Raw genomic sequence first — 16,570 nt, 5'->3', positions numbered from 1 at the left:
AGACGCTTGGCGAGAAGTCCAGCTAGGTCGACGGGCTGACCGGATAGCTGGCGAGAAGTCCAAGCGGGTCGACGGGCTGACCGGACGCTTGGCGAGAAGTCCAGATGGGTCGACGGGCTGACCGGACGTCTGGCAGGTAAGTGAGGTAAGTCACTGGAGGGGCGTGACTGTGAGGACGCGTTCCCGGGAAGGGGACATTAGGCGTCGATCCGGCTTAGATCCATTTCGGATATCTAAGTCGAGATCGTGACTAGATTCCGGTCTCAGAAAGACGGAATCTAAGTCATACTTTGCTTATCGATAAAACTGTGCTAACATTCTTTGCTGCAGGGTACATTTGCCTCGGACTAACCTTTTCTTGCAGGAGAAGGACTTTCTGGAGAAGAGGGGTCCGGGCGCCCGGAGGGGATCCGGGCGCCCGGAGGTCCGGGCGCCCGGAGGCAAGTTTTATCCCCAGGACGACGTTGACACTTGGAGAATGCTGGTTGGGAGTGTTACGTCACATTCCAGGCGCCCGGAAGGGATCCAGGCGCCCGGAGCAGCATATAAAAGAAGCCCCAGGCAGGAGCTTCAAAACATCAGTCTTCTGAGAACTCTGAATCCAATCACTCTGCTGCTCTGCGCTCCAACGACGCTCACAAAGCTCCGACGACTCACTCCGGCTCTCCTTCTTAATTTATTGTTTGTCGGTTAGCTTTGTTTTCCTTCTTTTCATTAGCAATATTTGTACGTAAATTGTAATTATCCGAATTGCTAGTGAATTGCCCAACGAAAGTACTCAAGGAGTACGGGCCTTCGAGTAGGAGTCGTCACAAGCTCCGAACGAAGTAAAAATCAACAGTGTTCATCTCTTTACTTCTTTACATTTCCACTGCGTTTTAACTCGAGATTTTTGAATCGATATTCACCCCCCCCCCTCTATCGAATCCAACGGTCCTACAAGTGGTATCAGAGTGGTACCTGCTCTGATTTGGTGCAACCACCAATCAGACAGGGGGTGAAATAATTTTTTTTAATTCCAAACTGATATTATTATCTTTTTGGAAGATTTTTTTTGTTGCATTTAAAATCTAAATTGGTACAACACCAACTTAGAGCTTCTATTTTTTCCCGCACTGCTAATCCAAGACGAAGTCTTGGGATTTTCTTTTTCCAGTTAATTTAGTGTGTGCAGGATAAGATGTCTCAACAAGAAGGCTTCAGCACAGTACGTCCTCCTCTATTCAACGGGGATGATTTTTCGTATTGGAAGAGGAGAATGGAGGTCTACATGAAGACAGACTACGACCAATGGATGAACGTCACAAGGGCTTACAAAATTCCAGTAGACAACTCCGGGAACATACTAGACCCTGAAGACTGGACAAATGATATAAAGAAAAAGGCATCAATTGAAAACAAAGCCATCAATACTCTACACTGCGGACTAACACGAGAAGAACTGAACCGAGTCGGACCGCATCAAAACGCTAAGGAGCTTTGGGATAAACTGATCGAGCTGCACGAAGGAACAAGCGATGCGAAGGTAACAAAAAGAGATTTGCTGTTAAATAAAATTTTTAATATAAAAATGCAGGAAGGAGAAACGGCAAGTCAGCTCCACGCGAGGATCAAAGATATCCTCAACGGTCTCCACGCGATAGGCCACCAAATGGAGAACCGAGACTTAATAAGGTACGCGTTAAATGCTTTTCCGCGAAATAATTTGTGGGCATCAATTGTAGATGCCTACAAAATTTCAAAAAATTTATCTAAATTAAAATTGGATGAACTCTTCTGTGAATTAGAACTTCATGAGCAAACTAACACCGGGGTCGAGAAAGGTGTAGCTTTATTTGCAGGTTCCTCTAAAGAAAAGAAGAACAAACCCGAATCTGAAGAAGATTCCGATTAAGACTCTGAAGACGAAGAACACCTGGTGAACCTGGTAAGGAAAATGTTCACCAGGAAAAAGAGAAGCTTCAGCAAACAGGATCTTCAGAAGATCAGTTCACCAGCTGACTCAAGAAATGTCACATGTTTCGGATGTAACAAAAAGGGGCACTACAAGAACGAATGCCCAAGATTGAAACTTTACAAACCATAGTCAACAAAGAAGAAAGCCCTCAAAGCAACATGGGACGATTCCTCCTCAGACGAATCGAAGGGAGAAAGGCAAAAGCACCAAAGTCACCTCGCGCTGATGGCTCGCGAAGCTGAAACGGAAGACGAATCGGAAGACGGGTCCGAACCCGAATCAAGCCACGAGTCCGCACTCGTTTCCGAAGGTTCCGAAGAGGTATACCTAAACTTAAATCATAAATTCTTTAGAATTATCTCGTGTTTAAATAAAAAATTAGTTAAATTGGAAAATGAAAGTAAATCTCTTCTTGAGGAAAATCAAAACCTCAAGGAACAATTAAAAAATTCGAATCCAACTCAAGACCGAACACTTGAGGAGGAGAATTTATCATTAAAAATGAAATTAATAAGTTAAAAGAATTGTTGGAAAAATTCACAACAAGATCTAAAAATTTAGATTTAATTCTAAATAACCAAAAGGCATGCTATAATAAAACCGGACTTGGATATAAGTCAAATTCAAACAAAACCTTTAAATCATTATTAACCCAACACAAAGCAACTAAACAAGCTTGGGTCCCGAAAGCGTGCTTAACCTCGCAAGTAGGACTTAATCAATTCTATGTACCTAAAGATAAAATACATTATAATAAATCAGATCAAAAACTAAAATATAAATTTAATTTAAAATCAAAACTCAAAACTCAACAAAATTTAGATTATCACCAAATTGATTATAATTATAAAAAGAATCGACACAAACCCAAAATCTAAATTAATGGCCAATAATTCAGGGGGAGGCTCCAGAATAGCTGGCACCTCCAAAAGTAACATACCCGACAGGGTAACCCAAAACAAACCAACCCGACAGGGTAATTAGGATTAGTTAAAAAGAGACCAAGTTTAACTTGACTCATGGTACTGGTGAAGTTTTTGGATGATAGTACGTTAGGGAAGCTTGGGCATCGCATGTCTAGAAAGATATGGCTTCGATCTGGTGCATTTGGCCAAGTAGAACTGACCGAAGCTACCCTTAAACGAATCCTAACCAGTTAGACCAAGATTTAGTACTAAGTTCCGTGGATAGGACTATTCGGAAAACCTCGAAAGGTTGGTTACTTCTAATGATGTCCTTGTGACTCACCAAGCTTAGAAGTTTATCCGAAGAATGTCTATTTGTGGAAACCAAAGCTAAGTCTGAATCTAACACTAGTTAAACCGAAACTCTATAATCAAACCAATTTCATCTCACAAAAACCATAGGTTTCCCTGATTGATAATACAGATCGGGTGAGATGAATTAGGATTAAAAATTATTTTTAAAATTTTAACTTAAAAATTTGTTTTTAAACTTAAAAATTATTTTCAAAATTTTAACTTAAAAATTTGTTTTTAAACTTAAAAATTATTTTCAAAATTTTCACTTAAAAATTTGTTTTTAAACTTAAAAATTATTTTCAAAATTTTAACTTAAAAATTTGTTTTTAAACTTAAAAATTACTTTCAAAATTTTAACTTAAAAATTTTTTTTACTTAAAAATTATTTTCAAAATTTTAACTTAAAGATTTGTTTTTAAACTTAAAAATTACTTTCAAAATTTTCACTTAAAAATTTGTTTTTAAACTTAAAAATTATTTTCAAAATTTTAACTTAAAAATTTGTTTTTAAACTTAAAAATTATTTTCAAAATTTTCACTTAAAAATTTGTTTTTAAACTTAAAAATTATTTTCAAAATTTTCACTTAAAAATTTGTTTTTAAACTTAAAAATTACTTTCAAAATTTTAACTTAAAAATTTGTTTTTAAACTTAAAAATTATTTTCAAAATTTTCACTTAAAAATTTATTTTTAAACTTAAAAATTATTTTCAAAATTTTAACTTAAAAATTTGTTTTTAAACTTAAAAATTACTTTCAAAATTTTAACTTAAAATCTTGTTTTTATTAAAATTATTTTCAAAATTTTAACTTAAAAATTTGTTTTTAAACTTAAAAATTACTTTCAAAATTTTAACTTAAAAATCTGTTTTTAAACTTAAAAATTATTTTCAAAATTTTAACTTCAAAATTTGTTAAAAATTACTTTCAAAATTTTAACTTAAAAATTTGTTTTAAACTTAAAATTATTTTCAAAATTTTAACTTAAAATTTGTTTTAAACTTAAAATTACTTTCAAAATTTTAACTTAAAATTTGTTTTAAACTTAAAAATTATTTTCAAAATTTTCACTTAAAAATTTGTTTTAAACTTAAAATTATTTTCAAAATTTTAACTTAAAAATTTGTTTTAAACTTAAAATTACTTTCAAAATTTTAACTTAAAATTTTTTACTTAAAATTATTTTCAAAATTTTAACTTAAAGATTTGTTTTAAACTTAAAATTACTTTCAAAATTTTAACTTAAAAATTTGTTTTTTAAACTTAAAAATTATTTTCAAAATTTTCACTTAAAAATTTGTTTTTAAACTTAAAAATTATTTTCAAAATTTTAACTTAAAAATTTGTTTTTAAACTTAAAAATTATTTTCAAAATTTCTTTTTAAACTTAAAAATTATTTTCAAAATTTTAACTTAAAAATTTGCTTTTAAACTTAAAAATTACTTTCAAAATTTTAACTTAAAAATTATTCTTAAAAATTTGGTGTTAAACTTAAAAATTATTTTTAAAAATTTGTTTTAAATTATTTGCAAAATTTTAAAAATTTCAATTTTAAACTTAAAAATTATTTTCAAAACTTTAACTTAAAATTTTTAAAACTTAAATTAATTTCAAAATCTTAATTTTAAAACTTAAACTCTTAATTTTAAAACTTAAACTAATTTCAAAACTTTAATTTTAAAACTTAAATTAATTTCAAAATTTTAATTAAGATTTTTTTTACTTAAATAATGATTGATTAAAAATTGATAAACTAAGACTAACATAAAAATCCTACTTGTTGTAGGAAACCAAGTGGATTTTGGACAGTGGTTGCTCCAAACATATGACTGGAGATCACACCAAGTTCACTCAATTAACCTACAAAAGCCTAGGAACAGTTGCCTTTGGAAACAACGGTAAACTCAAGGTAATTGGTATTGGTAATATTGAATTAAAAATAGATTTCATAATTACAAATGTTCTACTTGTTGAAAACTTTAAATACAATCTCCTGAGCATAAGTCAATTATGTGACACTAGGTATAAGGTAAAATTTCTATCCACAGAATGTTTGATCAAACATCTAGATAATCCAACTATAAGCCTAAAAGGCTTTAGAAAAGACAATATCTATGCCATTAACTTAACCACTTCTTCAGTCAAGTGTTATTTAACACAAAAAGAAGAAAACTGGCTATGGCATAGAAGAATGTCACACACACATTTCAGAAACATAAGTAAATTAAATGGTCTAGTTAGAGGCTTACCAAAATTACCTAACTTAGATTTAACAATATGTAATGCTTGTCAACAAGGCAAACAAACAAAATCTACCCACAAACCAATTAATGAATCCCAAACCAACTCAGTCCTAGAACTTTTACACTTAGACCTATTTGACTCCCATGGAGTTAAATCAATAAATGGAAGTCTATACTGTTTAGTTATAATAGATGACTATTCTAGGTACACTTGGGTCAAATTCTTAAAAAAGAAAGATGAAACCTTTGAAATTTTTACAAACTTCTGCAAACAAATTGAAAATGAAAAAGGCATAAAAATTAAAAGAATCAGAAGTGATAATGGAGGAGAATTTAAAAATCATAATTTTGAAAAATTTTGCCTTGAAAATGGCTACCATCATGAATTTTCTTGCCCTAAAACTCCCCAACAAAATGGAATTGTAGAAAGGAAAAATAGAACCTTACTTGAAGCATCGAGAACTATGCTAAATGAATACAACTTACCTAAATATTTCTGGGCAGAAGCTGTTAGTACAACCTGCTATGTACAAAACCGAACAACACTAAACAAAAAACACAATAAAACATTTTTTGAAATATTTTACAACAAACAACCTAATATAAAATACTTTAAGGTATTTGGTTGCCCAGCCTTTATCCTAAATACTAGAGAACACTTAGGCAAATTCACTTCCAAAATAGAAAATGGAATTTTTCTAGGTTACTCTCTGAATAGCAGAGGCTACAGAATTTATAATAAAGTCACTTTAAGAATTGAGGAAACCACCAATGTAAAATTCAAAGAATCCAATCAAAACCTAGAACAAGCCCAACCTCAACCAGTTGACTCTATTCACGAACATATCAATTCTGAGGGAACAAACCAAACCCAAAATCATGAAGAAGAAGAACAACTACAAGAAAGTCAACCTCCTAGAACCATAAGAGTAAACCCAAACCATCCTACTAATCAAATAATTGGTGACCCAGACCTGAGGGTCCAAACTAGGTCATCTTTCAGAAACCTAAGTCAAATCTCGTTAATCTCAAACATTGAACCCAAAACTGTAGCTGAATCTCTACTTGACCCAGACTGGGTCATAGCTATGCAAGAAGAATTAGCTCAATTTGAGCGCAATGAAGTTTGGGACCTAGTACCTCCACCTAACGATAAGAAAATAATAGAAACCAAATGGGTATTTAGAAACAAGTTAAGTGAAACTGGAGAAATTACTAGGAACAAGGCTAGGTTAGTTGCCAAAGGGTTCAGTCAAGTTGAAGGACTTGACTACGATGAAACTTATGCCCCAGTAGCTAGACTAGAGTCCATCAGAATGTTACTAATCTATGCAGCCCATAAAGGATTCAAACTATACCAAATGGATGTCAAGTCTGCCTTTCTTAATGGATTGATAAAAGAAGAAGTTTATGTAGGTCAGCCACCAGGTTTTGAAAGCCTAGAACACCCTGATTATGTCTACAAATTAAAAAAGGCATTATATGGACTTAAACAGGCACCTAGGGCATGGTATGAAAGACTAACCTCTTACTTAACCTCCAAAGAGTTCAACCATGGTCAAATTGACCCAACACTATTTGTGAAATCAATAAAAGAAGATATTTTTATAGCTCAAATTTATGTAGACGATATCATCTTTGGTTCAACAAACTCAGAGTTTTTAAACGAATTTACAAACCTAATGGAACACGAATTCGAAATGAGTCTGGTAGGAAAATTAACTTATTTTCTAGGGTTACAAGTCAAACAAACAAATGAAGGAAATTATATTTATCAACAAAAATATACTAAGGAATTACTTAGAAAATTTGGAATGGAAAATACTAAAGAAATAAAAACACCTATGGCCGTCAACACAATCCTAGATGATGATCCTAATGGAAATCAGTAGACTTAAAACATTATCGGAGCGCAATAGGTAGTCTACTTTACCTAACTGCAAGCCGACCTGACATTTTATTTGCAGTTAGTATGTGTGCTCGATACCAAACCTGTGCTAAAGAATCTCATTTGACTCAAGTCAAAAGAATCTTTAGATACCTCAAGGGAACTACAAATGTAGGAATTTGGTATCCTAGGACCAACAACTTCGAATTAATAGGATATTCTGACTCAGATTATGCCAGATGCAAATTAGTCCGCAAAAGCACAAGTGGTGGATGCCAACTACTTGGTCCATCCCTTGTCAGCTGGTTTAGTAGAAAGCAACACTGTGTTGCACTATCTACAACTGAGTCAGAATACATAGCTATAGGGGAGTGTGTTGCACAAATATTATGGATGATGCATACTCTAAAAGATTTCAACTTAAATATCACAAATGTAAAAGTATTAATTGATAATATAAGTTCGATTAACTTAACCAAGAATCCTGTACATCATTCAAGAACCAAACATATTGAAGTTAGGCATCACTTCATCAGGGATCATGTTACTAAAGGTGATATTGAACTCAAGTACATTGAGTCTAAATCAAATTTAGCTGATATTTTTACAAAACCACTCCCTGAGAGTGAATTTAGCAACTTACGACGAAAATTGGGGATGTGCTCAATAGACTAGGAAATTTCAAAATACTTTCAAAAATAATTTTATCAACTTATAGGCTAAACTTGTTTGTTTTCAAAATTTTCATTTTTAGACTTTCAAAAACAGTTTTTTGCATTAGACTAGGTTTACATCCTTAGAAAGCATGTACCCATAGGACTAGTTTTTGAGCGTCTCACCAACACCCTAGGGTTACCTTGCTTGTGTTTGACAAACATAGAAAGGGGTGAGATGCATAGGCCAACTGTCTGGACTTAAGATGCTAATTTCAGTGCATCAACATAAGTCTGGACGTTAAATACTATTCAGATATTAATCAGATTAAAGTTCATCAGTCAAGTCAAACACTGACTGGTTGTAATTAACTTAATCTGACTAACCAAGTGAAAGCTACTATCTTCTGATAGTTAGTTAGTACCTAATTGGTTAGACAGCTGGTTAAAGTGATGTCAGGTTCAGGGGGAGGAATTAATTAAAAAAATTTTCCTTTATATAAAATATTTTAAATCTTGTTTGAAAAATGTTCTCCCAAAAATTTCTTAAACCTACTTTTGAAAACTAACTCTTATAAAACTAAGTTGTTTTTAAGAATTGGGTTTTACTTTTTATTGAAAATTGATTCTGAAAATTAGATTTAACTTAGTTTTGAAAATTATGGAAATTAGATTTTTCAAAACTTAAGTTTACAAACTAAGCTTCTCAAAATCACTTTCCTTACTTTTGAAAATCAATTTTCAATATCAACTTGCTTAAAATTGTGAAAATTCTTTGTTTTAAATCACAAACTTTTTATCCTTTTTACTTAGTCTTTGAAAACTCAACTTTTCAAGTATTTTAAACCATGGTTTTGAAAATAGTACTTTTGAACTTTAAAATTTTGATTTTTGAAAATTAGATTTAATTATTTTTACTTTATCAAAATTAGTTCTACCAAACTCCTTTGAAAACTAAAAGTAAAGTTCAAAATCAATGTTTACAAACTGAAATTTGATTAGCAAAAACTCAAGTGTTAAAAATAATGAAAGTTAGATTTTTTCAAACTTAAATCATTGTCAAAACTTAAGTTTTAAATTAAATCGTTTACAAACTTAGTGTTGAAAAATAAATTTTTCAAACTTAGTTTTGGAATTCTGGTTTTTGAAAACTTGTGTTTGAAAATCAAAACTTAACTAGCTTTCTAAAAGCTAAAAGCTAAATGCTTTAAACGAATTTTCAAAAGCTTAAACTCCCCCAAGTCAACTTGACTATCTTTTTACTGTTAATTTTATCAATATCTTTGAATTTTTTTAACCAAACTTTTTATTACTCTACACTATGCTTGTTTATCCCTGCTTACTTTTTTATGAATGACAAAGGGGGAGAAGGGTTAGGTGGTTAAGTTAGCTAAACCAATTTGAAAACACAAACTAACTTTAAAACCACACAAATGCATGTTGTTTCGTACATATGCTTTCACTAACTTAACCAGGTTGTCATTCCATCAAAAAGGGGGAGATTGTTGGTGCGGGTAGCACTAACGGTCTAACCCAGGTTTTGATGAATGAATAGGTTGCGAGAAGTCCAAGCGGGTCGACAGGCTGACCGGACGCTTGGCGAGAAGTCCAGCTAGGTCGACGGGCTGACCGGATAGCTGGCGAGAAGTCCAAGCGGGTCGACGGGCTGACCGGACGCTTGGCAAGAAGTCCAGCTAGGTCGACGGGCTGACCGGATAGCTGGCGAGAAGTCCAAGCGGGTCGACGGGCTGACCGGACGCTTGGCGAGAAGTCCAGACGGGTCGACGGGCTGACCGGACGTCTGGCAGGTAAGTGAGGTAAGTCACTGGAGGGGAGTGACTGTGAGGACGCGTTCCCGGGAAGGGGACATTAGGCGTCGATCCGGCTTAGATCCATTTCGGATATCTAAGTCGAGATCGTGACTAGATTCCGGTCTCGGAAAGACGGAATCTAAGTCATACTTTGCTTATCGATAAAACTGTGCTAACATTCTTTGCTGCAGGGTACATTTGCCTCGGACTAACCTTTTCTTGCAGGAGAAGGACTTTCTGGAGAAGAGGGGTCCGGGCGCCCGGAGGGGATCCGGGCGCCCGGAAGGGATCCGGGCGCCCAGAGGCAAGTTTTATCCCCAGGACGACGTTGACACTTGGAGAATGCTGGTTGGGAGTGTTACGTCACATTCCAGGCGCCCGGAAGGGATCCAGGCGCCCGGAGCAGCATATAAAAGAAGCCCCAGGCAGGAGCTTCAAAACATCAGTCTTCTGAGAACTCTGAATCCAATCACTCTGCTGCTCTGCGCTCCAACGACGCTCACAAAGCTCCGACGACTCACTCCGGCTCTCCTTCTTAATTTATTGTTTGTCGGTTAGCTTTGTTTTCCTTCTTTTCATTAGCAATATTTGTACGTAAATTGTAATTATCCGAATTGCTAGTGAATTGCCCAACGAAAGTACTCAAGGAGTACGGGCCTTCGAGTAGGAGTCGTCACAGGCTCCGAACGAAGTAAAAATCAACAGTGTTCATCTCTTTACTTCTTTACATTTCCGCTGCGTTTTAACACGAGATTTTCGAATCAATATTCACCCCCCCTCTATCGAATCCAACGGTCCTACAAGGTCAAAATCATGTTTATATAAAGTCTTGGGTGTATTAGCCAAAGCTAACTCGAGTTTTAATATAAATGCGGATCTTGATCCTATAAAAAAGAGTTGCATGGAGATGTAATTGGTAAATTAGTTACCTACCGATCATACTAAGTCTTAAATGATTTAGCCAAAGCTAACAGAAGGCGTACTATGAGATGGATCTTGTCCCACATGAATTATAGAATTTAGTGGGAGCATCATTTAATTAAAGACCTAATTAAATGATTAATAGAATATGATATTTACTTATTTTTCTGCATTTTTCTGCTGTAGATAACCATGACGTCAAATACGAACTCTTTCTCCCTGTGTTCTATCCTTGAAAGGACAAGCTCAATGGAGCTAATATCCTGGACTGGTACAGGAACCTGAGAATCGTTCTCACACAAGAACGTAAACTGTACGTTCTGGAGCAGCCCATTACGGAGGCACCTCCTGCCACTGCCACGCGAGCTGACCGTGATTCTTACAAGAAGCATCAAGATGACGCATTAGATGTGTCATGTCTTATGCTCGCGACCATGAACTCTGTGCTTCAGAAGCAACACGGATTGATAGGCGCTTATGATATGGGTGAACATCTTCATCAACTATATCAAGGACAAGTGAGGCACGAGAGATTCGAGATCTCTAAGGCACTGTTTCTGTGCAAGATGCAAGATGGGATTCCCGTAGGCCCATATGTACTCAAAATGATTGGGTACATAGAAAACCTACAGAGGTTGGGATTTCCCCTTGGCTAAGAGCTGGCCACTGACTTAATCTTGCAGTCCTTGCCAGAGAGCTATAGTCAGTTTGTCATGAACTACAACATGAATGAAATTGACAAGCCACAGCCCGAGCTGCTTAGCATGTTAAGAACTGCTGAGCTCAACCTTAAGAAAGTTAAGCCTAACTCTATTTTGATTGTTCAGAAACATAAGGGCAAGGGCAAGCCCAAAGGCAAGGGAAAGTCCTAAGCCAACGGCAAAAGCAAGGCACTGAAACCCAAAGGAGGGGTCGCCAAGGATGTTGCCTGCTTCCACTGCGGTCAGACTGGCCACTGGAAGAGGAACTGCAAAGTGTACCTGGAAGATCTTAAGAAGAAGAGAAGTGAGACTTCCACTTCAAGTATCTATGTTATAGAAGTCAGTGTATCTATTTCTTCATCATGGGTATTAGATACCGGATGTGCTTCTCACATTTGTACTAATGTGCAGGCGCTGAGAAATAGTAGGGCATTGACGAAGGGTGAGGTGGACCTACGCGTAGGCAATGGAGCACGGGTTGCTGCTGTTGTTGTAGGAACTGATCATCTATCTCTGCCTTCTGGGCTTGTAATAGAAATAGATGAATGTTGTTATGTGCCTGCTTTAACTAAGAACATAATTTCAATTTCTTGTTTGGACAAGAAAGGTTTTTCATTTATAATAAAAAACAAATGTTGTTCAGTTTATTTAAATGATATGTTCTATTGTAGTGCACCTCTGATAAATAGACTCTATATTCTAGACCTTGAAATCCCTATCTATAACATAAGTACCAAGAGGTTCAAGTCAAATGACATGAACCAAACCTATATGTGGCACTGTTGCTTAGGTCATATAAATGACAAACGCTTATCCCAGCTCCATGAGGATGGTTTGCCGGACTCATTTTATTTTGAATCATATGAGATATGCGAGTCATGCCTTCTAGGAAAGATGACCAAGACTCCCTTTAGTGGACACAGTGAGAGAGCGACTAACTTGTTAGGTCTTATACATAGTGATGTATGTAGCCCTTTCAATGTCGCTGCCAGAGGTGATTATAAGTACTTCAATACATTTACTGAAGACTTCAGTAGATATGGTTATGTGTATATGATGACACATAAGTCAGAATCCTTTGAATAGTTCAAATAATTCAAGAATGAAGTACAAAACCAGCTTGGCAAGAGTATTAAGATACTTCAATCAGATCGAGGTGGTGAATACCTTAGCCATGAGTTTTGTGACTATCTACCTAAGCGTGGGATTCTAACTCAACTCACTCCTCCTAGAACCCCACAGTGGAATTGTAACACCCACTAAGCTTTTAAGATAAATATGAGAATGATGAACTTGCCTTAGAAAAATATTAGTAGAATGTTGAACCAAAAATAAAAAGAAATGAAAATAGGGAGTGGTCAAGGATTTGAACCTTGAACCTCTCATGATGTAAATGATAGGATTAATGGGTAATAAACAGTTGGGATAGGAATAATATATTGATAGCAAAGGAGGAAAACTCATGATAAGGATGAGAGTAAAAGCTAGCCAAAAGAAAGCAAGAAAAGAGCAAGAGAAAGGCAACTTGCCTTCCTTCTTTTCTCTCCCTCTTCCTCTCCCTTTGCCGTGACTTAAAGAGGACAATTAAGGGGATTCATTCCCCCTTGTTTCATCATGAATGAGGAGAACAAATAAATAAATAAAATAAAATGAAAATGGAAAAAAAAGGGGCTAAGGGAGAAGGAAAGCAAAAACCAATTTTGCTACCTCTTTCCCCTTAACATAAAAGGGAGCATGTAAAGAGAAGATTTTATTTTTCTCTCTTTTCTCTCATTCTCTCCTCTCCACCACCAAGAGCCTCAGCCCCCTCTCCTCCATTTTTGGCCCCCAAAACAAGGTTCCTCCTAGGAGACAAGGAAGGCTACCAAGGGAAATCAAAGGAGGAGAACAAGAAGAAGAGACCCTTTCTTCCATCACCACACTTTAGAACCACAAGCGAAAAGGATGTAAGTATCCCCTCACCTGTGGTACAAGTGGTTTTAATGTGTTTTTGGATTTTATGAGGATTTTAAAACCTAGAAACAAAGTTGTGAAAATTCGGCCAAAGAAAGGACTTGTTGATTCTAGGAATGTTTAATATAAGCCTTGATTCATGATAATTTTTCTATGCTTTGTAAGAAGGTTTTCTCTCATATTTTTATATATATGTGATGCTAGATTAGAGATGTACCTAGCCCTAGAGTTTCGGCCAAAAAGGTTTTATAAGGGCTAGGGAATTTATTTGTTTACCTAACTTGCACAAAACCCTCTAAATAAATGGTTAAGGATCCATTATTGTTTTCATACTTGAAGGTTACTTGGAACCAAAAGTACCCCACTCACAAGTTTCGGCCAAGGAAGGGTTTAGGGTTAGGAAGAATTTGAATTTAAACTCACCATGTTTATATGATAGAATATAGAGTTTCTTAAAGAGTTGCATGCTTGTATGTTGCTAGAAACTCATGAACATCACTTTTAATGTTTCGGCCAGGGTAAGGTGGATGGTTTAGAATAGCTTAAACAGATTTTTAACATGCTCAAAACCTCCATGACAATAAGATATGAAAGTTGCTTGATGCTCCCATGCTTAATTAGAGTATAGGAAAATTGGTTACATGATATATGATAATTATGACCACAAGGGTCCTAGCTTGTTTGTGAACCAAATTTATATGTATAGTTTCTTTGATATTTTTGCCATAAAACTTGTTTAGGTTTTCCATACTTTAGGCCACCTATAACCTAGTTTAAAGACTTGGAAGGTTTCGGCCAAACATATGCTATGAGATAAAGAAAGGAAAAACCTAGGAAACCTAAGACACAATTTAAATGTATGCTTATAGTGCTTGACTTTTATACATGTTATGAATTGTGTTATGGCTTTCTATGCTTTTATGCCATTTGAACAAATTCCATGCTTGATGAGGTTCGGCCATGTAGGGTTTAAAGACCTAGAAACCTTAAAATTTACACCTCATGTGTTAAAGATGTTTCTTATGAAATTTAGATAACATGTTGATTGTGTTCACATGCTTATATATTTAACTATGATTCAAATGGACACCTTAAAGTCTCGGCCATGAAGGGATACATGCCTTAGAAACCCTAGAACTTACATTGAACATGCTCATGTCACTCTCCATGAAATATGAAATGTAGAAAGCTAAAAGTTCACATGCTATATGTTGTTAGTGACTTAAATTGATGCTAAGGGAAGTTTCGGCCATGACCACTTGTATGAGGCCATTTATAAATTTATACATGATGTTAGAGTAAGTTCACATGCTTGTATGCTTGCTTGAAAACCTAAATGAGTACATGTAAGTTTCGGCCATGACATACTTTTAAGGGCTTAAAGGATTTAGGAACTAACTCAATTGTGCTTACCATATTCCTTGAAACAAATGCTATAAAAATGGTTAAGGTTTCCATGCTTTATGTCATCTAGAACCTTGTTTCACACTTGTTAAGGTTCAGCCAAATGAGGTTTAAAGACTTGGAGAACTTAGAGTCCAAGTAAATCTTGTTTATAATACTTCCTATGAAAATGATATGTGGATGAATTAGGTTCTACATGCTTGGATGTTGTTTAAAACCTAAATTGGCACCTAAGCGGGTTTCGGCCAAGATAAGAACCCAAGGGATTAGGAAGCTTAGTACCCAAATTAATCATGTTACATTGTTCCTTATGATTGGATGAGCACATGATACAATTTTATGCTTAGACATGTATGCTTGTGAGCTATACAAGATGAGAATTTCTACGATATGTTATGAGTTCAAAATATGCATGCTTTATGTTATGATATGTGGGTAAATTTTACATGCTTTGATGATATGATATGAGCTGAAAATATGCATGCTTATGTTATGATATATGGTTAAATTATGCATGCTTTGATGCTATGTTTAGTGCTTAAAAATATCCATGCTTTCATGATATGCTATGTGGTTAAATTATGCATGCTTGATGATATGCTTTATGCTTAAGATATGCATGTTTTTATGATCTATGCCTAAGTGATGCATACTTTTATGGTATGATGTATGCCTAAGTGATGCATACCTTTATGACATGATGTATGCCTAAGTGATGCATACCTTTATGATATGATGTATGCCTAAGTGATGCATATTTTTATGACATGATGTATGCCTAAGTGATGCATACTTTTATGGTATGATGTATGCCTAAGTGATGCATACCTTTATGACATGATGTATGCCTAAGTGATGCATACCTTTATGATATGATGTATGCCTAAGTGATGCATACTTTTTTGACATGATATATGCCTAAGTGATGCATACTTTTATGATATGATGTGTGCTTAAGTGATTCATGCTTTTATGATGTATGATATGTATAAGTATGACATGTACTTTACTTTATATGGCTTGTACCAAGGGTGAGCTCCATAAGCGCCCCGGGGTCGATGGAATGAGACTCGGGCCTCGTTAGGGATTGGCTCCTAAGTGCCCCTAGGTCGATGGAGTAAGACTCGGGACTAGTATGTTTGCCTTGTAGGGTTCAAGACTTGCTACCTTGGACCTACATAGGTTGCGCGCAATATGTAAGTGGTACATAGCCGGGATTCCCTTTAAGTTGAGATTATGTTCAAGTATTTATGTAAGAAGAAATGGTTTTAAAGATCATGAGACATACACATGTTTTTCAGATACATGTTTTTCAAAATCATATTGCATATACCTTATGATGATTTATGATATGCCATGGTTAGATATGATTATGTTATGTTCCATGATATGTCCATGTGTATGATATGCCATGACTCCTTATGACGATATGCCATGATTAGATACGATTATGTTATGCTTCATGCTATGCTTTACGCTGTGATATGCCATGACTAGTTATGATTTCTTCATGTTGCATGATATGCTTAAAAGAGTATGTTACATTATGTCATGACTAGTTGAAATGATGCCATGTTGAGACATTCTTTGATTATACCATGATTTTCGATTTTAGTGAGTAGGAAAGGAACTTACTGAGCCATGAGTGCTCACAGCTTACTGTCCTTATACCACAGATAAAGGAAAAAGCTGGATGAGCTAGGGGAGCAGCAGGAGAGGCAAGGAGATGTGTGTGGCAGTGGCTAGGCAACCAAATAAGAACCTGCTTAAAAAACT

Source organism: Zingiber officinale, chromosome 7A (assembly GCF_018446385.1).
Source record: "Zingiber officinale cultivar Zhangliang chromosome 7A, Zo_v1.1, whole genome shotgun sequence".
NCBI lineage: Eukaryota > Viridiplantae > Streptophyta > Magnoliopsida > Zingiberales > Zingiberaceae > Zingiber > Zingiber officinale.
The sequence above is the reverse complement of the archived record's forward strand: the minus strand, read 5'-3'. Positions refer to the sequence as shown.